Genomic DNA, 25803 nt, shown 5'->3' on the forward strand with positions numbered 1-25803 from the left:
TCTGTGACAATGGATCACAGTTCATCGGTAGTAGAACAACCAACTTTTGTGAAAATTGGGGAATCAAGATGGTGACTTCAACTCCAGTACATCCTCAAGCTAATGGTCAAGCAGAATATAGTAACAAGATCATCATCAACAATTTGAAGAAGAAATTGGGATCCAAGAAGGGAAAATGGGCTGAAGAACTACCATTTGTTCTTTGGGCTAATAGAACCACTTCAAAAAATGCAACGAGACAAACACCTTTCTCCTTGGTGTTTGGGGCCGAAGCTGTTATCCTGATATAACGTTTAATATACATTAATCCCTTGTATAGTTTAATTAATAATATTTTATTAGTTTTGTTCGGTTTCTCGTAAGATTTGTATACTACTAACATGGTTTTATATTTTAGGTGTCGGATTTTGATTGTGGTGAAAAGAGGACGAAAAAGGATAAAAAACAAGCCGAACCAGTGAACCGACGCATCAGGAAATGAACCAGACCGAACCAGGAGTGAACCGGACCAGACCAGAACGAGCCAGCCCCCTAGGCCAGAGCGCCGCGCGACCAAGGGAGAGGAGGCCGTCGCGCGACGCGGCAACTCGAATCTCCAGAATGTTCTTGATTTGCACCGTCTTTCGTATTTTTGGACACCTGTTGCCTATTTAAAGACCCCTAAACTCACCCTTAAACATACCCTGAAGTTCCAGAAGATTTTGGTGAGTTTCGAGGAGTCCGAGAGCAGATTTTGGCAGCTTTGGAGTCGAAGAATCAGCAGGTGTTGCGCATATTGGTTGAAGACGAAGAACACGGGTTTTATCTTTTGTTTCTTTCGTTTTCGTTTATTTTACGCCATGACTTCTTATTTGCTTGTTTTGTTTAAACCTAAGATTCTAGGCTAAATTGAATGAACTACTTAGGCTTAAGATGAACCTATGTTGATGTTTTGATTTGACTTTGGGATTGTTTATCGTTATGGTTTTTATGGTTTAGTAAAAGATTTATCTATAATTAGTTGATGTGTATGAATGCTTAGGATTTTTTGATGAGTTTTATTCCATAGTTTTCCTTGATTATTGTTTGTCATATGATAGGATTGCTATTAGGTCAACTACTTTGTGTTTTTGATTATTTTGTGATTGATGTGATGATAAGGTCATAGGAATAATATTGTCAAATAAACCTAAGTGTTCTGCTAACTGATGTAACACAAAGTGTACATCGTATTACATCGAATTATCTTCATATTTATCCCGAACTCTATGCAAATTCATTATTTTAGGTACTTATTTGAGTTATTTGTGAATTTGCAGGTCCGGGCGCCCCGCCCGACAAAGAAAACCAGCTGATAATCAGTTTGTTGTTGGCTATATACCAAATCCTTAAGATAAGTGGCAGACGTGTCACACATACGGTTTATAACATTTTCATGTTATCTAAGATTTATAACATTTTCATGTTATCTAAAGTTCTGGCATTTTCATGCCCATACGTTTGGGACTTTCCTCAGTTTTATCTCAAGCTTAGACATTTTCATGTCTCTCAAGTAAAGGGCTAGTCGCCAGTGAAAAGGCTTTATTGTCAGTACAGAGGCTTTGTCGCCAGTGAAAAGGCTTTATTGTCAGTACAAATCGAAGATCGGACAAATCGCTAAATGTAGTAATATTACAAAGTTGTTTTTGACTTAGCAAAATTCCAGAAACATGATACTTCAAAAAGCTCAACAGTTGGGGACATCATATGTAAGCTAACTAGATTTATAAATGATCTCCACAAAGGTACTCTTTACACTTAGTTTTATCACACAATTTATATTTCAATGTATGATCTTTTGGTTTGATTGTGATAACTTACACAAGGCATAAGGATATATTATCCTTAAGATATTTTATTTCAATACATAATAAGTCTTAAAGATATATTTTCCAAAAATATATATAATCCTTAAAATATTTTATGATCAGGATACATTATCCTCAAGATGTTTTATTAAAAGTCTTAAAGATATATAATCCTCAAAATGTTCGAGAAGCTATGTAAAAATAGCATACTGAACACAATGCTTAAAGCCAAAAGATTATATTATTACTAATCATAAGTGCAGGAAATTAAAAAGGCAACACCCGGGTTTCGTCTTGAAAAGCCAAGATCCCTCCACCTGAATATTGCCAGATGTCCAAAAGTCAATATAACATGAGCTTCGTCTTGGAAAGTCAAGATCCCTCCACCCATATATCCTATTATCCTAAGCATAATTGTTTAACGACAGAAAAGTAAATTGTTCAACAAACCATTACAACCCAACATCAGACCAACAAACACAAACACATAAACCTTAAAGCTCAGGCCTTTTCTTTAACGCTATCATCGCCCAATTGCACCTCGTCACCAACCGCCTTTACCGCATCCTTGATCGCCACCTCCATAGCCTCCTCCGCAGCCTTCTCCACTCCACTCGGACCAGCATCCTCCACACTTTCACCATTAAGCTTGGCCAAAACTTTCTCCCAAGCAGCCATATCCCGGATGGAAGTGTCAACACCAGCATCTTTGGCCTCCTTAGCCATCTTTAGTCGAGACTAGAAGATGGAAATAGCAGCGGACCTCTTTGCCCCCCTTAGTGACCTCTTGGATCTGCACCAGACGATCCGCTTCTTGGTGGACGAGCTCTTTCTTGGCCATCGAAAGTTCCTGCTTCAAATCTTCAATCTCCTTGGTCTTCTTGTAAAGGAGGTTGGCTTTGGCAGTTGTGATCTTCAGCACCTCGGCTATGCGGGTATTGGCGTAAAGAAGTTCATAATGCAGATCGTTAAAGCTGGAGGATAGCTGCTCCAGTCCCTGCCCAAAATAACAAATCTTCATGATATCCTCAGCATATGTTATCCTCAAAATTCAAGGGTATTATAAGAGGGCATACCTTATTGAACTTGAGATTACAGGTCGGAGAAGAGTCAGATACTTCCTGGGTCTTCCTCTTTTTGCAGCCTTGGCACGACTGCTCTCAGGTTTTGGTAGGGAGGCAGGAGCGGCTTTTTTTTTCTTGGTGCTACGAGTAGAGACCATGCTGTTAATGTCGTCCAAAGCAAAGACTGAGGCAAATTTACCTACGAGTATACAGGTTAGTATCCCTAATCCTTAGAATATTTATACTAACATTTCAATATTCCTTACCAGACATAATGGAGCCAGCTGATGGCGATGGTTCTTAGAGACTTGGCTGAAAATGAAAGGTCCTTTCCTCCTCATCAATGAGAAAGAAAGAGCTAAGCTTGGTCTCAGTCTCTTTGGTGGGAGGGGCAATCTCGGAGAACTTCAAAGCTGAAAAAAAACAAAAAACATATCAGTCATGAAGATTATCGGCATACATCTTCAAGATAGTGTATCCTACTTTTGGCAACCCAAAAATACGGAAGATCCTCAGGATGAGGGAGACTGTCTCTCCTAACAAAGAAGAACTGTCTCTTCCACTGATCGTTATTTTGGGTATTTTTAGAAACAAGTGGGGTACGACCGGATCTAGTTTTGAGAAGGTATCTGGAGGAACCATGACTACGAAGGTCATACACAGAAGCAAGTTCAGAAAGGGTGAAGTCAAGGGCATGGTCAGCGATTAATCTTTTCAAAACAAACAAGGTCCTCCAAACCATAGGCATGGTTTGGGCAAAATTGAGACCAGTTCTGATAAAGAACTTGGTGGTAAAAGCAGGAAATGGGTAAGAAAAGCCGATTTTAAATGGCAAAAACGGAAAGCAAATCCAGGTTTTTGAAACAAGACCAGAAGAAAGCGCGGCATCAAATGGTCTAAAAACAGTTCCAGAAGGAAAACAACCCCGGGATTGAAGGTTCGCAATATCGGTGTTGCCAAAAATGCATATCTCATTCACAGGACTTGCGAGGAGACTCTAAGACACAAAATCCTCAATACCGGAAGGACAAGGTTTCGGACTCATGATTTCGCGAAGATAAAGAATATAAAGAAGGAAGAAGTTACCTAGATACAAGGGAAGATGGATAGAAATATTATTTATCCGGGTAGTTATATGGACAATCTAAGGTTTAGCGAATCACCAGGATGTATGACACGTGCAACGAGATCCTTCACACATGCAAGAATTCAAAATTCAAAATTCAAAATTTTACAGCTGTAATCCATATCTACAGCCGTTAAATTTGGGGACAATTGTTAGGGCTTGGATTTTCGATATCCTCAGCAAACATTGTGTTCAGGACAACTCCAGGATGCGGTATCCTCCAAGGTAACAGGTATCCTAAATATGTTATATAACTAACAATTTATTCGCAGCCTTTCCTTGTTTACCAGGTCAAAGGACTTATCGAGATTAGCTGAAGATTCAGACTTGCTGTTAATAGAACGTGGCCGATATGGAAAACGTGTTTAATTGAAGAATTAACGGCTAATTGGATCCGGTCTCTTATTTCCTAAATTATAGGCAATATTGTTAGACTCATTTTGTTATAAATAGAGCTACAAACTCCGATCAACACACACACTCTAGACACACGAGACTTACTAGTACTCGTATTCTCTGTAATCACGATCGAGTTTCAGCTCCATACTTGTAACCACTTTGTTATTAATAAATCGGTGGTGATAGTTTTCACCAACCGGGGTTTTTTTCTTGTTATCCTAAGGATAACAGGTTTTTTCCTCGCAACAAATCTCTGTGTTCAAGCCATTTTTACAAGCACCTAGTCCCATTTTACTAATTTGGTTGTAAAATCACGTTTGTTTATTTTTGACCAAAACAATAACCATTGTGGAACCTTGGTTTACTGGCAATGGCGAAGTTCTTTGGGGACCTGGGGTGGCCCCGGTCACTACCATTTTTTCCGTTAGTAGTGTAATTTTCATGATTTTTCCCGAAAATTTTTATAGGTATTAAGCGCGATCACCCCGATTTATTTTTTTCAAAATGCTACCGATCACCACTGTTTTTTTTTTTAAATATAATACCCCATAGTTTGATTTTTTTTTTATAAAACCTCACAATTTTTATAAACAAAAGTTACAAAATAGTAGTCGAATAGTAAAAAACATTGTTTTTATAAAACTCAAAATTGAGGGGGCTATTTGTAAAAATAAAAACTTGTTTAAGCAAAACATAAAAAAAGAACGAGGATTGATTAGGGGGCAGGAAATTACTCTTTTACAATATCAATTGCAGAATTTTAATTTTGAAATGCCAAAGAATACCAATCTAAGTGGTGTTTTCAAGTATTTCTGGTTTATGCAAAAGTCTTGTGGAAACTCAGAAATGTGAGACGCACTATTTGGTTGATAGAGTTGTTGAGCTAATCTTGACACTTCCAGTTTTTACGGCAACAACAAAGGGGGTTTTCAGCAATGAAAATATTCAAGAATCGCCTTCGCAATAAGATGTCAGATGAGTATCTTGCGAATAGCTAGGTGGTTTATATAGAAAAAGAAATTGCTGGAACATTTGATTCGGAATGCATAATTGAGGAATTCAAAAATTTTAAAGGTCGTCGAGCTGCTTTGTAATTCTTTTTCTAACTTCCTCCCGTCTCTCGTGTTATTATGAATATTTTAGGTCTCCGTTGGTTAAAAATTATCTAGTTTTTTTTATTGTAAGAACAATCGTTTGAATGAATGTAAAAAACTTAGATATCTAGATGCCATATTGTATCTAACCTAAACCCAACCGAACCACCGACACGAATCGAATCGTCGACCCGACAATTTTTAGTCCGTGACTTTGGCCACCGCCGTGAGGAAGCCCAAGCTTCGCCACTGTTTACTGGTAAAAACCTTGCAATCTCAAAGTGATAACCCAGGTTCAATTCTCACTCCACACAAATAAATAAGTGAAATTATTCTGGTTAGAACATCGTTAAATTTCACCCATCAAATTATATGATTTTCAACAATAATATTCATCTAGCCTTCTCCGTTTAACTTATTGCTTATATATCATATTTTCATGTTTTTATTCAATTATTTTTGTTTATTTGTTAAAATTAGAATTAGAATAAATGAATGATTATTTTGAAATTTGCTAACTGAATTAGACAATTAGTAGTATTTAAATTTGATTTGTAGGTATTGTGTTGAAAATTTTATTATGTGATAAACTTAACGACCCGAACCATCAAAACAATCCAAGCCGTTAAACCGACCCGAATTATAAACCCACCGGAAAAAATTCCTGAATCCGCCACTGATCTCCGCTGTGGGCGAAGCTCTTTGGGGACCTAGGGTGGCCCCGGTCAATGCCGTTTTTCGGTTAGTAGGATAAATTTCGTGATTTTTCCTGAAAATTTTTATAGGTATTAACCGCGGTCACCCCCGCAGTATTTTTCCAAAAATCTACGGTCACCACTGATTTTTTTTATATATATAAAACCCCATCGTTTGATTTTTTTTTTATAAAACCTCGTAGTTTTTATAAACAAAAGTTACAATATCTATGTTTTCATAACCGGATAGATTACCGGGTCATCGATTTAACCAGTCGAACCAGTCAGGCCGGCCGAACTCAAAAATTCTGGAAAAAAATGTTAAATGAAAAATATATGAAATTTCCATAATAACCGGTTCACCGGTCGGACCGATTCAACCGGTCCGACCGGAGAACCAGTTTGGACCGCCCGGTTTTTTGAGAAGTGAGCGAACTACATCGAACCAGACCGGTCGGGTGACCGAATCCCGTTCCGACCGGTTGGACCGGCCGAACCGGTCCGGTTTTAAAAACATTACAAAATAGTAGTCGAATTGTAAAAATGCTTTGTTTTTATAAAACTCAAAATTGGAGGGTGGCTATTTGTAAAAATAAAAACTTGTTTAAACAACAACATAAAAAAACGTGGATTGATTAGGGTTTGAATTTTAGAAAACTAATAAGCCTGTTACCTCACCTCACTTGCGCCCCTGTTCCCACCGGAGACCACCAGCCGTCCACCGCCTACCGCCCATTGCCATTGCCATAAAAATAGATATATAGATGCCATATTGTTTGATTCGACCTGAACAAAATCACCAACACGAATCGAATCGTCGACCCAAAAATTTTTGGGTCCGTGACTTCGGTCACCCCCGTGAAGAAGCCCAAGCTATAATGCAGTATCGGACGAGCATGCAATGCAATATCGGACGAGCGTGTAATGCAGTACTAGTAACGCATCGAATACTTGAACCATGTGAGATTCGTAATTAAAAAAATGTCTAAGATGAATATACCAAACAGTTATTAAGTACCAGTTACCCTACTGATAGAGAATAAGAGATGACCCAACTCATGATAATCACAATATATATCATATAATTGTATGACATCATGAGGAAAGATCGTGAAAATGGAAGTCTACTACTCTAGTATGTAGGACTCAAGAGATCACGATTCAACAAACAATCAAGAACGTAACAAAAAAGAAAACAACAAGGGGATTAACCTACAAATTTTATTGATCGAACAAGACACGATCTTTATTATATGAACAACGTTGTTACAAGACACTTATATCGAACATCTATTTATAGGCAGCATCATGGCGCTTAAGTAACCACCTCAGGCGATTATAACTACCACGGCGATTATCTAACTACCTAGTCGTTATATAACTAACTTTATAACCGCCATTAACCGCCTAATATTTACATCAAGACCACCTAACTTACAAATGTTGCATAAAGCACCCTAAACTATACTTTGTACTCATTACAAAATTGCTCTGCAACATTTTATCAAACTTGATCACACAATTAAGGCCAACATTCACCCCCTAATTGTTGATCCAAGTTTGAGTCTTTTTCACTTGGTCTTGATCCATCTTGTCTTGTATTTTATCGCATCTTATGGTTCTGTAAATAGCTTTTCTTCTCACTCTTCGCTTTCCTTGTGAACACCTTGTGCAACCCTGGACCAAAACGCTATCTGATCGGATTCCCTTCAGCCTCATGCCGAACTTCAGTTCTCCCCAGTTAGATTGCATGTTGAAGTGCCACTGCCATTGATTAAACGACCGAACGCCACTTGATCACCCCCAAACCATTGTCTTCTTGTGCTTCTAATACCTTTGGATTCAAACAGTCCTTTGGAAACCTCTTGCGTGACTACGATAAAACACCGGGATTCCAACCACCCTCAATGATGATCTATTTTCCAAACCCGAATCCAAACACATCCCCTGCATCAATACCCGCGGCCTCCTGCCGCTTTTGATGTCGCCACACACTGTTGTCGCTTCTTGGCCGCCATCGATGACCACTGAGTATGCCTCGTCATTCCCACCGCCACTACATCTTTTCCTCCAGATCACACCGTAGCCTCCACAAGTCACACCCAACTCGTTAAACCTTGAACCGATTATAACTATCACCAAACTATCACAGCCATCCTATTCTTCTTTATTGTTTCACCCTAACACCAAAATTGTTTGATGTGCAAGACTCGCAGGGAACCTCGCGACTCGGTTTTTGGTTCGTCAAGTACCCCAGTAACCGCCACTGAATTCTTGATTGATGATTGAATGCAATAATCTTGATCTTTGAACCTTTTTCAATTTTTCCCAAACTAAGCATTCCGGTAACCGATCTTCCACCTTTGAAACCCCAATGACTTTTCTTCCGCGGCATAGGCAACAACACCCTTGCCTTTCCTCACGACCTCTTCCTCTACCATGCCCATAATCATCAAATAATACTATTGGCCTATTTAATAGGACCTTAAGAGTAGCCCATGACTTCTGAGAAGCCCACCTAATAAAAAAATAAAAAATAAATAAATAAAAAAAGAAAGATAAAACTATAGGTCTATGATCATCAAAATTGGGCCACATCATATCAAAGGAAGACCGACACTTCACGGGTAATGAGACCCAAACAACTTATTTATTTGGTTCCATATATTTTTTCTAAATATTCCGAATCGTCTAAAAAATATAAAAAGTGGGGTGCTATATCGGCAGGCTGGCAACATTTCTCTTGATAGCTAGGTCAGGGATTTTCCGAAATCTCAAAAAATCATTATATTATTAATGGTAGTAACTAGATAAACTATAAAGAGTAATGATGAAATAAGAGTTGATTTAAAAATTAACAAGGTTAAATAAAACAACAAATAATTAGAATCTATCATCGTTGTCTCCAAGAATTTATATACTTCGACCGGACCCAAATAAAAAGGCCCGTAGGCCCTAACGAGTAACGAAATACATAACATATAGGCTGATTGTTTTAAACGACAAAAACGTTATAACAATTAAAATAGCAAAAATATAGCAAAAAACTAAATACAATAACGGTTTATGTATAAACTTATACATAGCACCGACTTGAGACTTTTTCTTTGCATCATCTTGTTTTCCCTTTTCACGTTTTTGAGCACCAAATTGTTGTTTAGAATGCATAATTGATTAATCGATTGTTAAAGGGCTAAAAATCAAATACATTATGTCAATCTATCAATATAAATAGACTAATAGTTTTTTCACAATTGACCTAAATTCCTAATACTAATAAACAGTATATATCAATATATCACTCAAGAAAAATAAACTAAATGACTAATAGTATAACTACTTTAACTATTAACTCAATTAATAAATGAGCTTTCATTTTAGTCTTTAATGAGGTGATCTTACGTAGCGCATGAACGGCTTGGCTCATTTACAACTTTAACTATTTACATTATAATATTAACTAGTTTTAGAGCCCGTGTCACCCACGTGATAATTCAAATTATAAAATTATAAGTAAAACAAATAATTACATAGCGTGTATGAAAAAAATGTATTACATCTATGCGTGTATTTATACAATGTGTACATAAATTGATTTTAGTTATATCACAAAATGATTTTTTTTATTTATATTTATCAATTTACCACCAATTAAAGGAAAGTAGAACATTAAATTGTAACAATGGATGTTCTTCAAGAACTAAGTTTTTCTAAGCTACACTATGAAAAATATTTTAATAAGTTTCAGAGGGCTTCTCGACTTTGTCATAATGACAACATAAAAAACATGTTAACCCATTCAATTTTGTGAATACTTTGTTTTTTTAGCATAGTTTAGCATGCCATGCTTCCCATACAATGTTCTGATCATCATTGAAAGAAAAATTAATGTTGACAAAAATATTTCAAATTTGATAAAAGTTAAGCATTGAGGGGTGGCATGTCGAAAGTGTTCGCAATGTTTTCTTAAATTTTAATAGTTGAGGGGAAAATAGTCAGTTTGCCAAATCCTGAACCTTTTGATTATTTCAAAAAATGCCCTTAAAAATAAATTTGAAATCCGAATCATGTTTAAAATTTTCATTTTCATACTTTTGACATTCTAAAGTCAACACTTTGAACCCATAACAAATTTGACGATAAATTTATTTTGCATTCTCAAACTTTTAAAAATACTCAAAAATTTCATTTTTGACCCTAACAAATTTTGACTAAAATGTAGTTAGCTTGTACCAAACAATCTATTTAGCAACTTTTGACCTATAAAATCAAATTTAAGTTTCACAAAAAAACTCGAAACAATTTTCATTTGAGAAATGATTTGTTGTTGATTTTTTAAATTCACCAAATTTTTGAATATATAATAAAATAATATGTTAATATTTATATTTATAAAAATATATAGATATTATATAAATATAGTATAAAAGGAAAGTGAATAATTATTGATTTATTACATATATTATGGTATATTAGTTTTGAAGGGAAAAAATTATAAGAATTAACCAAAACATGACAAGTGTCCATATTTATTTTACTTTATTAGAACATAGGTAGTAGATTTGGGTAAGCTTCTGTAATTTTATAATTTTATTAGTAGGCACCAACAAATTTCAGTTTTGCTACAATTTTCTTTAGTTATTTCAGCCAGACCCATTTTCACCCGGTTTTCAGCCCCGGTGACGAAAATCCATGTCGTATATATAGCTTCTTTGGTTTTACTAAAATTCACCATAAGCATTAGACAGGAAAGATATAATCTCATATGAATTGTTACTACGATAATTTTAGGTTCTACGGAATTCATAATGTAATCTTTCACCTGCTATACAAATAGTACAAGTAATTGGTCTCTCTTTCAGCTGGCAAGGCCATGCGCGTGCATATAAATTTTGGTTTTTCTGTCGGTTTGAGCCCAGACCGACCCATGACCCATGTACACCCCTAAATTAGGATATTGCTGAATGAGTCAAACCTTCATAAATTTGGATAAATATATGATTTTCAAAGTACTCTTCCATCCATGCCATCAAGAAGGCCAGACCACATTCCTTTAACAGGAGGTAACTGTGCTACAAAAGCATTCCAAGGTGGGTAACCCACACCACTCCCACGAACCCGACCATCCAGCCGTAGAGATAAATACCTTTAAAGTTAAAAAAAATATATATATCGTGGCATTTGAACATTAAATTTTAAAAAACAGGTTGAAATTTATGGGCATCATCTAGTCAAAACAAAGTCTGTTTGTATAATTATCGACAAAGTAAATTATATTGGGGGGGGGGGGGGGGGAATATGTCACTGTCCCTTAATAGGGCATATTTCATGAAACAGAAATGAGCTTTAGACTTTTTTTCATGATTTTAGCAACAAGCCTTAAAACTGACACAAATTATAAACCAAGTTGCAATTTATTAATTTAGTGTAAATTGCAAAAAGCAGATTCAAAAATTTTAAATGCAGCCATTTCTATCTCATTATAGGGGAACCACTTAAAAAAGGTAAACACGAGATGCCAAATTTAGAAAGGAACGGGCTATACGAACACTTCTGACACACAATCGACACACCGCTGACAAGTTATACGACTCGTAAAACCTTTTCTATATAGTTATACGACATATGTATAACCTTATACGGACTGTGTGAAAATAAAACAAGGTTTTATATGAGCAGTTTTACAAATCATTTAAGGTGGTCTGAGAGAGTTACACGGCCAGCATAACGTTATACGACCCATATAACTTTACGGAAACTGACATATTTGACGGGGGCAGTGGCGAAGCTTGGACTAAGACAACCGCGGGGGGGGGGGGGGGGACTCAAAATGTATGTTAAAAAAAGTTCATAAACGAGGGGGGCCGGGCTCAAATTTTCGGAGGAAGACGGCTAAATTCACACTACATATAAAAATTTCGGCAAAAAGTGGGTAAATTTACACTGCTGCGTAAAAAAATAGGGGGGGGGGCAGGGCCACCCCTAGCCCTAAGCATGCTCCGCCACTGGACGGTGGTGTGTTCTGCAAAAGTTATACGGCCAAATGGCCCATAAGATTATACAGCCCACAAAATCTCGTATAACCTTATGCGACTCGTATAACTTTACAGAAACTGACACATGCAATAGTGGTGTGTTCTGCAAAAGTTAGAAAATAGTATTTGAAATATAGCTTGAAACTCTACAATATTAAACCAAAAACAGAAGAGAAAATGGCTTACACGGGAGATTCAGGTGATACATTGGCAAGCTTCTTCTGCTCATCTAACCAACTGGTGTGTATGAATGAAACCAAGTCAGATCATGTCTAGTTTTACTACTATTTCCAGGGGCGGCCCAACAGCGTACACAACCCAAGCAAGGGCTTTGGGCCACCAGTTTCTAAGGCCCCAAAATTTTAAAAGATAGTCAACTAAGAGTTTTTTGGGCTGTGAATTAGCATATATGTTTGGCCATGCAGATGAAATAATAACAATGTACGTCGTTCATTGGAAATTATATGCTCTTTATTTTTGGGATGTGAATAAGAATAAATACAAATTATTTTTGGGATGTGAATAAGAATAAATGCAACTTATTGTTTCTATCAACGGATAAAAATAAATGCAAATTATATTTAAAGTATTTGAATATATTCTCTCACAATCAATATGCATAATCATCGTTTCTATTTTAGGAGTTTGTTTTCACCTTAATTGTAAATGCACATTTGTAGTTGTACCATACCATAAATAAGCCTTAGCCCTTGTATTCCTATATATATATTGAACAAATCTCGGCTATATTATAACTTTGATTTTCAAACTATTATACTTGCATATGGAAACTGTTATTATGAGTTATGACATATCGTAATTGGTAATTTTGTAATCTATTAGCAATTTTAAATAGTTAAGGATCCAATTATTGTTTTCTATTTACACACACAAGCTTATAGGGTACAAAAAATAACAATCTTTTGCAAGCAGGGAAATATCGAAACTAACTAAAAAAGAGTCCCCAATTTTTTATTTAGCTTTAGGCCTCCAAAAAGGTTGGGCCGGTCCTGACTATTTCTATAATCATATTTAGAAAAAAAGAGTAAATTTAGACACATACTCAGACCACTCGGGTGTAAGAACAGGTACAAGCTGCCAAAGCCGTCTTCTTTTGTTCATTACCTCCTTCATTTCTTCGCTTTCATCAAACTCAAAATCAGGTACGTTTCCGTCACTACAAAGAGGCACCACAAGCACCCCTCTTTCAACAAGCTGTTCAGTGAACATCTCACTCAGCTCAAAGGCCTCTTTGATAAAAGACGCCGGTCCAGCAACGATCACAAGCCGAGCAAGTCCTCTGAAGTCACTCACAGTAATAACCTTTCTTTCATCTACTCGCAGTTTAAGGTTCGATAGGTTTTCTTCGCGTGATAACTTGGCCATTTGCGCGTTTTTGATCTTGTTCCCTGTAATACAGCAAACAGGGCTGCAGCTCCTACATCTATACCAAGGCCTTTGGCTATGTCGGCAACGGCATCGGCTCTCGATGGGTTGGCTAGAGCACCAATGAGTTGTGTGATGGCTATTAGGCCACCAAGTGAAGCCTGTGCAATGAAAGCAATGTAGAAGAACATCCTGACTGATCTAAAAGGTGTTAGGACTTCACTCCTGATTCTGGCAGAAGAACTGAAGATGAAAGATAAAGAGAATTGGTACCAGGTATTAATGAACCGAACACGTATTTGGCTAAACACCCAAACAACTTTATTGAGAACTCACTCAAAACTCAATTACAATAATGAAACCTTACACGGTTTATATAGACCAAACCTAGACACGTTTGAGTCTAACTAGGATTCCTAAACAATAGGTAATTTAATAAACAATTAAATAAACCTAACAACCTAAACTAAGTACATGTATTAGGAAGTATTAGGATCCATATATATATATTGAAACTGTACGGCTGCTGCTGGTGGTGGTGGTAGTTAATTTGTGGAAGGAAAAACAAAGGCCTAAGCATTTGGAAGTTTGACGGCAGCCGGTGGTAACCATAGCCACTTGCGCCACCGTCGACATGTTGCCGGAGGGAGTCGTTGCTTTGCTACTGGTGCTTTGTTTTTTATTTATTTTTAATTAATAATATTCTTATTTTCTTTTCTTTTCTTTTCTTTTCTTGTTTGGGTGATTGCTATGATGACACGAGTAAGTTTTGAGACCAGCCCTATTCAATAAACTAGTTTTGAATTCTTTATTTAATATTTAGGATAGGATGTAATCTCACTTAATTTCATTGTAGCATTCTTACCTCATTCTCTACTATATATTTTATTAGCTTTTAGCCTGCGTGTTATACGGACTTATTCAATTTTTTTATAATATTATTTTAAATATATAATTTGTTATATCATTTTAATTAATCTACTTGGACTATGCTTTTAATGACATTTTGGTTGTAACTGTTTTTTTTTTAACAAGAAAGCATATACTTATTATAGTTTTTTTTTTATTTTAACCCTTTCTATCTTAACTTGAAAGTAAATATGTATGGTTTTGTTGGTAAAGGATAAGAAAAATAATACACAAATCAAAAATTTGGCCAAATGGGAATTTTGCTACCAATATCCAATGCAAAGTTGTCAATAGCTTGTGATGAGAATCCACCTGCCAAACATGAACAACGTACCGAGGTTAACTTAGTTTTCATTAATAAACTAACGGATGCAAACAATATTTTTGTTACATTAGCATCATCATGTTGCGTTTGTTCATGAACGTTTGTTTATGTTTGTTCATATATGTTTGTTTATTTGTGTTCGTTTACATGTTAATAGACTATGTGAAAATGGTACTTGCATTTTACATATTCATAGAAATTAATTCAATAATGCTCATTTATGTTTGCGTTCGCTTACATTTGTTCATATATATTCGCCTATATTTCTTCACTTATGATCGTTTAGCTTAATAACAAATGAACATAAACGGACACGTACATGTTCATTTTTTAAACGATATGAACATGAAGTCACATATTTGTCTGGTTAAATGTTTGTTTAAAGTTAAATGAACGAACAAGAATAATGACATGTTCGTGTTTGTTCAGGATAATTCGTATTTTAAACAACAAACTAATGATAATGTACAATTAATGATAATATTTATAACCATTTAACAATCACCTTTAAATGATTTTGGTATAATGGATATGAATATTGACATTTCTTTGCGTCATTTAAATTACACATCTATTCCCGCTACCATTTCAAACCAAGCATGTGTATTACATGGGTCTTGAGCGCAGGATGTTTGGCCACGTTCTTTGTCGATGTGTCATTCTCTGTATATGAAGAATTGGAAAAGATATGTGTTATTAGTGGGCAAAGTAGCTATGAACTTTCAAGCTTCTCCATAGCGACGATTATTCCAATTATACAAATAATAAATCATATCTTATTATTTAAAGTTTATATAATTAGATAATCATGAACATTAGCAGGTTACTCAAACTAAGAATAGGCACATACTCATATTCTTCAACATCATAACCAAGTTATACACTACCATGTATCGCACAATCATCTTCTTCATCGTTATTTGAGAAAGGAAAAGTGTTGCGTGGGTTATTTTTTACATTTGTCGTTTTCTATTATTTTTTATTTGAATTTATTATAAGGAAGTTTGTTTTATTCAGAAAGTGTTTTGCTTAAGTTTTTAGAAAGTGTAGCCCAATAAGCTATTTAGGTATCATAAAAGTGGTATTTTCATTTTCGTTATGAGTTAAAAATTTGTTTTTGAGAAGCCACAAATCCAGACATTTTGTTTTGCCTTTTCTTTTAAAATACCAAATTACAAATATGTCCACCATTCCCCTTTTCATTCATTACACTTAATTTAGCTCAATTATCGAACCCTTCCCGAAGCAGTTCTAAACCCAACTAAACAACACCCAACTAATTTCATCCAACCACCCTCCCTGTAAATCTCAAACAAATTGAATCTAAAAAAAATTGAATCCTTTGACTATAACCAACTATCAATGCACATGTGTTATCCCACTTCCTACATTATTAAATGCAATTAACATATGTAGTATGATCGGATTTGCCATTCAAAAGGGGGGGGTGGCGACACAACTTATTGCCCGCTTGCCTGTCTTTCTATTATAATTGAATCTTTTTTATTGTTTGTTATCTATAGTTGATTTATTTAAAAAAAAATTATGGGCATATAGATCATTTTAACTCATAATAAGATCTGAGTGTTCACATCTAGCTAAAATTGACCCATTTGACAAAAAAAAATGCCATTAATATACTAAAAATTAGAATCCCAGGCTATAAGCAGGCATTTGTCACCTTAATTCACATATTTTTGTTTCCTCAATGATATGCTTCCATGTTAGGTACTGCCAAACAACTGAACATAGGTACCAAATACAAAGGCAGACTACAATAACATCAAAAACAATATGCGAAAAGGGATTAAGTGAAGAATTAGAGCACTTTCAAGAAAGGAAAGAAAAATACCATTTCAACTTTAAAACCAATTTATCCTTGAACCTTATTAGCAAAACTATACATCTTTTTAAATTGTAAACTGGTTGGAACAATAATCAAATTACCATTATGCAAGCTCGTGTTTCTTCATATCTGGAGGCTCCCCGTAAAAAACATAGCTATAGAGATAAAATAAAAAAAAAACATTTATGAATGCAAAAACTATTCATTTTACGTAACATCAGATAAATGAACAAATTCATTGTACCCGTGTTCGCTTACTAAAAAATGGGCATGCTCATGTTCATTCTCGTGTTCGTTCATGTCTAGTCATATAAAACCTAAATGAACAATTCACAAACGTAAAACGAATATAAACAAACAAACAAAATAAATTAAGACTTACCGAATTCATTGTTCATTTGTTCATCACCTTAGATCGGCAAACCCAAAGCTATCTCCTATCACACAAAAAAACATGTTCACCAATTTCACAACTTGTAGTGTAAAGTACATTGTCTAACTTTGTATATTTAGGCACATTAACATGAGGCAGATTATGAATATTTAAGCATAGAAAGTAGGTTTGTGCTCATTTCACCTTGGTTTATTTCATGTGCAGCCATTACTTTGCTCAATATTATTTCATTTGAACCCAATATATATAATATACAATAACTAAAAAGATATATTCAATTTATACGATCTTGTTCAATTTTAAATGGTAAGCTCTTGGTGGAATTTAGTACATATTGTAAGGAGGCTTATTCTAGCGATGATAAAAAACATTACTCTTTGTTCCAAAAATCACGTAGACTTTGACCTTACTTTGGGTGTACTTGTTATATACTTAAAAACTCAATCTACAAACTTTTCGTAAGTTTTTTAAAAAATTATCTAAAATTCATATTAGAATATTAATCTGTTTGACCACAAAAGTTTGCCTATAAAAATTTCAATACATTTGCCAGATTAACAATATGACACAAGAATTACACAAACAATACCTGACGCAAAAAAACTCATATGGGCTTGTTACCAAATACATGTATAAATTTTGTATTGTTTGTTACCTAGTTCATTGTCGGCGTATACAATTCTCATGTTGAATATTGGTAGATATCACAATGCATATTTTAAAGATGAGAATAAAGCACACGCTGTGTTCCCGAGTCTCATTTAACAGGGGGAGGAAGGAAAAGAGAGGAAAATATGAAAAAATCATGTTCCCGAGATTTTTAAAGAAGAGGAGGGGAGGGGAGGGGAGGGGAAAGGATGGAAAATGTTGAAAAATGTGAGCATATTATCATCCTCCCAAATTGGAGAGATTAGGAGAGAAAATACTTGTGTTTAATAATAATTTTCTATTAATTTCTAAATTACCCTTATATCTAACTTCTATTATAGTTTACTTAAAGGGTATAATAGAAAAATTGCAACTTTCTTTTCTTTTCCTCTTAACTCGGGAACAGCAAAAATGTTTAATTTCCTTTCCTTTCCTTTTTATTAAACTCAGGAACACGAAATAAAATCAAACATTTTCCTTCCCCTAGCTTTCTTTCCTGTTATAATTCCCTTTCCTTCCCCTCCCCTCGTTAAATGAGACTCGGGAACACATCGTTCCAGTTAGCCAAGAGTTGACATATTATAATCAAAAGCAATATGATAGTGAGATCCATAGGAGAACAATTAATAGAAGTCCCACGTATTGTAGCATCTCGTGCTAGGGGTGTTTTCCGGGTTATTTATTCGGGTTTCGGGTTGTTGGGGTCGGGTTGTTCGGGTTTGAGCTCAAAGCAAATTGACCCAAAAACCGACCCAAATAAGGTTGGATTGTTCAGGTTTCGGGTTGAACGGGACGGGTTTTAAAAGTTAAAAAAAATTATTCACTTTTACAAGATCATAAATAAAACTATAATTCAAACCTTTATAAAACCATAATCAAATCAATTCAAACATCCATACAAGTATATCACAAGCATTTTCAAATTAACAAATTCTGGCCAAGAATTATACCCCTGTTCAACTAGCATCTAATAAATAACACTAACAAAAAAGGTGAATAATACATACCAACACTTTCTTAAACTCAAATGAACAACAAATAAAGTTTGCGAGTTTCTATGCTAATTTCATGTCTACTATAGATATTTTTTGAGCTCAACTACTCAATATATGCATAAATGAATAACCTAGCAACTAATATGGTTCTCTCTATCAGCATGATCTGCAACTATAATATTCATGTATTTTAGGCCCGTTTGTCAGCCAGTTAGTTTTCGATTCTTGGGGAACAAAACAATTAAACCTAACAGTCTGATATATTTCAATAATGTTCATGTATTTGTAAGCTTTGTATTAAACCCAAAATCGATAATAAAATAGCTTATAGATGTTTGAGATATGTGTTAGCTTTGAGTTATTCGGGTTGTTCGGGTCAACCCGAATTAGGATATTTCAACCCAAATACCGACCCGACTATTTGATCTTGAGTTCTGGTTAGGAGTTTAATCGGGTCGGGTAAATTCGGGTCGCTTCAAGTCGGGTTCGGTATTCAGTATCAACAATAGTAACAATTGCCATTAAAACCACAATTTTTTTTGTAAAACACATATGTGTACTTTATTTCACTCGATGTTGAAGAAGAAATAATTTCACTCGATATTGAAGAAGACACAATTTCACTCGATGTTGAAGAAGAAATAATGCCATTCAAAAGGGGGTGAAGTCGCAGCTTGTTGCCCGCTTACGTGCCTCTCTATTATAATTGGATCCTTTTGGTCAATATAAATTTTAAATTTAGTAGCATACCTATTTGAATTGGATGAAGGATGATTGTTTAGCACTTAATATTATATCTTTTGAATCCGATCTATCTTTCCTGAACACCGCCCATATGTTATGAACACTTATTAGCTGTTCATAACATCAATTAACAAACAAACACACAAGTTTTGTTATTAAAATAAGAAATTTAATCTACAATTTATCAATTTTCATCAAACTACCTAAAATTTTAAATACACAAACTGACTTTTTTTTTTTGTGAAATTAACTAATTTCTACTTTGAGATATGCAAATGTAAATTAACTCATTTCTGAAGCTAATTTCGATTTTGAGGCATGCAAATTTTAAAGGAAATCTCATATACATTTAGGGTGCTTCTGAGAGTAAAAGAAATGTCAACAAATAAAGATTTGTCCAGTAAAATATACCATTGATTGGGAAGGAGGGTTGACAATTAGGAACCAAAGAGTAATTCCAGCGGCGGTCTCTCAATCGATTTACCCCTAATCAATAAGAAGAATACGTTAGATTGAATGGTAGAGATGCAGATGCAGATGGAATCGTACCTGGATGATGCTTCAAAACTTGATTAGAGGTCATGAATAACGTAAATTATAGTTTACTATCTAGGGTTTGAGAATGAGTTAGAAGATGAAAAGTGTTGCGTTGAAGCATGTTATAACCCATGTAGGCTAGACGGAACCCAAGACCCGCGAATTTTAAAGCTTTAACAGGTGTAAACCGGGTTAAATCAATTAGAGGCCTCATTTAAAAATCAAGCAATCTGGTGACTTCCATAAAATGGGGGAGCGACCACATTGCGACACATAGGATTTTAGGGTTTTCGTTTATATATATTATAGATATATCATACTAGCTTTTAGTCCGCTTATTTATTTATGTTTTTGTTTTATTAATTTTGTAATTATATTTTTCTAATTATTTGTTTTATTTTTCAACTGATTTTTGTTTTGATTTAATACGTACATATTAGTTTTTGACGCTAATTATAATTTTTAAACTTTGGGGTCTTTCAATTTAAATTAATATGTTTATAGATATAAAAAAAAAGTCTCCCCTCGTCGGTGGCTTTCCGAAATAGCTCATCCGCATTTAGTAATGTGTATAACTAACCTTAACTATCTATAATAGACCAGAAAGTACAGAATCGGTTGAATCAGGTGCGTAAAGCTATTTTGCTCTAGGAAAATTTGTCTGCTCAAGACATGTATAGATTTTTAGGAAGCAAACATACCTGAAGAATCCAAATGAAGATATAAAATCAAGTCAGATGGACCACATATATGAGATTTGATTTCAATCCTGGAAACACATGGTTGAAAGTCCATTAACTACTACTAAGTATATGTAACCTTGACTCTACTTTCTTGCACTAATAAGTCATAAATAATAAAATTACATTTAAGCGAAATACCAAACATCTGGCATGTAATGTAACAAAAAATCAATTTTAGAAAAAAATAAATAAAGGGTGGCCATACCATATGAATCAAATAGATCAAAACTTAATAACACATTCAACATTCACATATTAAATAGTGATAATCAATCTGAAAACCAACACTTATAATGAATATATGATGCATATAGTAAACCTAGTAATCAATTAGTATCTTAAAGGGCCATCCATCCATGACAAATACATACAAAGAATAACCATCAGTTGGTGCAAACACATGTGCTTCTCGGAGGTTAAGATCTATGTCAGAATGCAAAGCTAAAAGGTTCAACAAATAAAAGAAGTGTACTACATGGGTTCCACTACTCTTACTGATGTTAATGTTGGGTTATGAAGGCCTTTGGGCCGGTTTTATTAGGAGGCCCGGTTTTGGCTCCTAATTATGTTTAACCCTAATCTTGTTTATTATATATATCCCATCATGTAATTGTAATCTTGGTTCTGAGCTAATAAGAAAACCTAGTTGCAGCCCGTGGACGTAGGTCCCCTCGCGGGGACCGAACCACGTTAAATTCTTGTGTCGTTTATATTTTCGTTTATGCGTGTTTATCGTTGTGCATGTGTGTGCTGTTTCGCTTCCGCGCGCCGCTTTGTTCCTAACAAGTGGCATCAGAGCTTTGGCTTGTTGGACACACGGTTCGTTGCACTGGTAACGATTTCGCAGAAGGTTTTGGTTCGAATCTGTTTTTTGGTGATTAGGGTTGGGTAGGTCCGTCACCGTGAATAACTCTTGGAGATCACAGGGTTAATTTCTGGTTCGTGTTCATCAGTGATCGACAGTCAAGATTGGTGGCTGTCAGGCTGAGTTAGGGTTTGACTATTTATTATCAACCGTAAATTAGGGAACCGGGTTTTGTGAAGACCATTTAGGTTCGGGTTCAGATTTGTTTGCAAGAGATTAGTCTGAGGTAACTTTATATAGTTTATTTACAGTTAGTTGATTTATCGGTTATTGCAAGAGCAAATCGGTTTATTTGGCAGTGTTCTGTTGAACAATCGTCAAGTTTAGGCCCGTGCCCTTGTTGTGTCTGTTCACTGTTTTCGATTTGTTCTCGTTTGTTATTGTTATAACTGAAGACGAGGTGGTTATGATCGGAATGTTGACGGTTATGGATTTTGGTTGATTGGTTTGTCATGTGAACTTGGATATAGTACTGGTGATGGATAAACTTGGAGAAAATGGAACCAGCGGGTGTGCTGGTGACGGCATAAGTGAAAAAAAAAAATGAGGTTAGTGGCAAGTCATGTAAACTATTGCTCGTTTGGATGATCTTTCGGTTAGAGTTTGAGTTAACTGATCGTGTGTACGGTCATAGAACCCTTGGTACCGCTTGATTTTATGAAAGTTCTACTGTTGTTATAGCTGTTTGCCTGTTAGCTGGTTCGAAACTGTGATTATTACTTCTTGTTCGTTTGGAATTGTGAAGTTATATCTTGTTTGGTGGTGATCAGTGGTACACCATTTGAGAGGTTCATAATCTCGTGTTGGGTAAAGTTATTTGCCGGGATAGTACGAGTGGGGTTCATCTCATGGAGTGTTGGTGTGGCATGGGTTGGGATAACAGAAACAGTGGGAGCTGGGCATAGTCGACTTGATAGGTTGCGTAGAGGTGAGACATTTTAAGAGTCGATGTCGAAAGGTTTGGAATTCTGCTTTTGAGAATGTATCTGAGGTTGATGCATTGGGACTCAGTGAAGGCGGTGACGACTCTTGGGTTCAAGATTATGGTATGCTTTATTTGTTACTCACTTCAATGAAGCATTGTTGAATCTTTTAATTAAAGACTTTTGGAATATACGAGTTTTTTTTGTATCGTCGGAAGAAGTGAACCAACTTCCGAGTTATAAGGTCTTGGCTCGCTGAATCGGGTAGAGCTAAGGGGTTTCAGTTTGCAGACATGAAGCTTAGAGCCACGAGGATGTCAGCTTGAGCGTATTCGGAGGTCTGAACATGTTCGGGGTTTTGGCAACAGTGGGAGCACGCGGTGTGTTCTAGGTTCGTTTCCAAAGGGACGTTGGGTTCGGAGGACCAGGAATCCGAATGTGAAAATCTCTCCTGGTATAGTCTGCTGATTTGGAGAGTGTTTATCCTCTGGAAGTCTTTGAAGCCGGTTGTGTGAGTAAGTGAGGGTCGGTTAAGATTGAGGATGAGTCATTGGCGAGTTTTGTCATGGCTGGGTCTGGGATGACCGGATTGGAGTTCTCGGGAGCTTCAATAGGCCTTTCAGGTAACTGATGAGAAGGGCGGATGCAACCAGGGTGTGGATTGGTAGAAATCTTAGTTTGTTCCTAGAGAACTGGAGGCTTGGAGAACTTCTTTTGTTGAAGTTTTAGCTTGTTCTTGGAACTGGAGGCTTGGTAGATTTCTATTACTGAAGATTACTAGAGTTACTGGATGAATGAGATTGTTATATTTACTTGGATGGCAGGCTGGAATTTATCGCAAGGCCTTCAAGTGGGAGATTGTTGGGTTATGAAGGCCTTTGGGCCGGTTTTATTAGGAGGCCCGGTTTTGGCTCCTAATTATGTTTAACCCTAATCTTGTTTATTATATATATCCCATCATGTAATTGTAATCTTGGTTCTGAGCTAATAAGAAAACCTAGTTGCAGCCCGTGGACGTAGGTCCCCTCGCGGGGACCGAACCACGTTAAATTCTTGTGTCGTTTATATTTTCGTTTATGCGTGTTTATCGTTGTGCATGTGTGTGCTGTTTCGCTTCCGCGCGCCGCTTTGTTCCTAACAGTTAATACGTGTAAGAAAGTTTGTTAACTATGCTTTACTAAATTATGAGTACTAATGACCAATTTTAAAATCAAGAACAGACTAACTTAACATCAACTGTGAATTTGAAAATTACAAAGTTTTGACCCCCAGAAGTTAACAAATGAAAAATGAACATAGCAGCGTATACACTTTCCTATATTAATGCCTGTTTCCGTTTTATCACATGTCATAGCCCATGTCCTATATCCAGCTTGAGAGTCTCTAAACCTGCACAAGAATAGACAATGCTATGAGACTGAATAAGTGGAGGAAACAAATTTGATTCGTTTAATTGTAAATAAGTTAATTTGGGTTATCATTTATTTCAAATGGGCTGAGCACGTCAAACAAACAAAATTAGTTAACAATGATATCTAAAGTGTATTTTTAGCGCATACAATATCTGAAATCACTTTCTTGAAATATGCGAATCATAATTTTAATTGCATTTAAAGAATTAACTATTTATTTAGAAGTTAAAAAGGGACTTTATAAAAGTGTTCGGGGTCGATCAGCCCCGATTTATACTATAAGATGCCTTTAAAGCATGAAAAAAAAAGTCACCCCTTTTTAAGTTTGTCCTCAATGGTAGTTGCACCAAGAAGTATTAAATCATTCTCAATTTAATTTGTCACTTTGATCTTGTGCTGTTGTTATTGAGTTTTTGGCTTCTGTAAATTTCTCATTAAGTTCTCCATGCTCTTTCTCATTGAGTTTAGGATATCCAAGTAATTAAGTCCTCGGTTATGCATCAACATATTCATACACATGGTCTCCTGTCTTCTTTTCTAATGGTCGCCTTTTTAAGAAGACTTTCAAACATAACACTAAACATATAAGATACATTAACAAACAAACATAGTATTTAAAGGGTGTTTGTTGTGTTTTAAAACTAACCTGTTGGCACGTTTACAAAGAAAAGTAGCTTTCCTTTCCTTAACGCATTTCCGTTCATGTACAATTAATATAAGTCTTAACATGTTACAAAATTCATATTAATGGAGCCATTTTACAACACGGTCATCTGTTGACTGTTTTTTTAGAGGACTGTGATGCACGGGGGCGGACGATCGACTACGTCAGACAGGATACGCCATGGAGTCGATGCTTCGGTATGTCCCGATCAGCGCACCGGGAGCTGACACTGGAGGTTTACTCCACGCTACGCGTTAGGTATTTTTATATTATATTATATTATATTATATTATATTATATTATATTATATTATATTATATTATATTATATTATATTATATTATATTATATTATTTCAGGCCGCACGTGTCGGGTACGATGGAGATTCAGATGAGGGTGGCAGGTGCCGACACGTGTGGAGATTTATTTCCGCATGTTCGGGCATGATATCCACGTCTCCATGGAGGAGTTCGTCGTGGCTCTCGGCTTATACACTGAGACGGATGTACGCCTTCCGATTTACACGGAGAACATACATCAGCTGGTGGAGCGCCATCAGCGATGAGCCATCCTGGGATAGGGCCACGAAGGCCAAGGTCTCCGCCATTAGAGACCCGTTGCACAGGTACGTTCCTAATGTGTATTAAATTATATTATATCCACATTATACAGGTATCTACATAGGCTGATTGCGACGTCTATTACGGGTCGTAGTTGTTGGGTTTTAACAAGATTATCAAAGTGATAAAACCTTACTTTTACCAAAAACGCAGCGGATAAAAGTTTTAAATGTTGTTAATTTTAGATGTATAAAACCAATTTTATACATGCAAAACCCAAGCCCGGATCCAAATACGAAATACATACTATCAAACACATGCATGTCACTATAAGTCCATGCATGTCAAGACTACCTTTCAAAACCAAATGAAATGTGAAAAAGATGATGAATGGTAGGCTAGAACTTCAAGGTAGGAGTTCATCAAGCTTGTATACTGTAACATCCATATTTTTGAGAATTAATAAATAATGGAAAGTTTTATTATTATCGGTATGTCGTTAGTTTGGTTGTGTGCGTGTTTGTATTTGGATAAGATTGGAATGAAGGTGGATGGTGGGGCCCATGGCTTCTTATATAAGGCCATCCCCCATCCTTTCACCATTTCTTTACACA

General features: G+C 35.7%; 1 pseudogene across 1 annotated transcript; it reads right to left on the reverse strand.

Moving 5' to 3' along the window:
- Positions 1 to 11109: 11109 nt before the first annotated feature.
- On the reverse strand, positions 11110 to 24670 carry LOC143560867 (protein LOW PSII ACCUMULATION 1, chloroplastic-like; annotated as a pseudogene). The gene is made up of 5 exons (XR_013140199.1): positions 24613 to 24670; positions 24482 to 24542; positions 13303 to 13868; positions 12426 to 12476; positions 11110 to 11350 (listed from the first exon to the last, which is right to left on the reverse strand). The product of XR_013140199.1 is annotated as a protein LOW PSII ACCUMULATION 1, chloroplastic-like (transcript).
- Positions 24671 to 25803: the final 1133 nt, after the last annotated feature.

Source organism: Bidens hawaiensis, unplaced genomic scaffold (assembly GCF_021521415.1).
Source record: "Bidens hawaiensis isolate Kalapana, Puna unplaced genomic scaffold, B.hawaiensis_p1.1 tig00020461_1, whole genome shotgun sequence".
NCBI lineage: Eukaryota > Viridiplantae > Streptophyta > Magnoliopsida > Asterales > Asteraceae > Bidens > Bidens hawaiensis.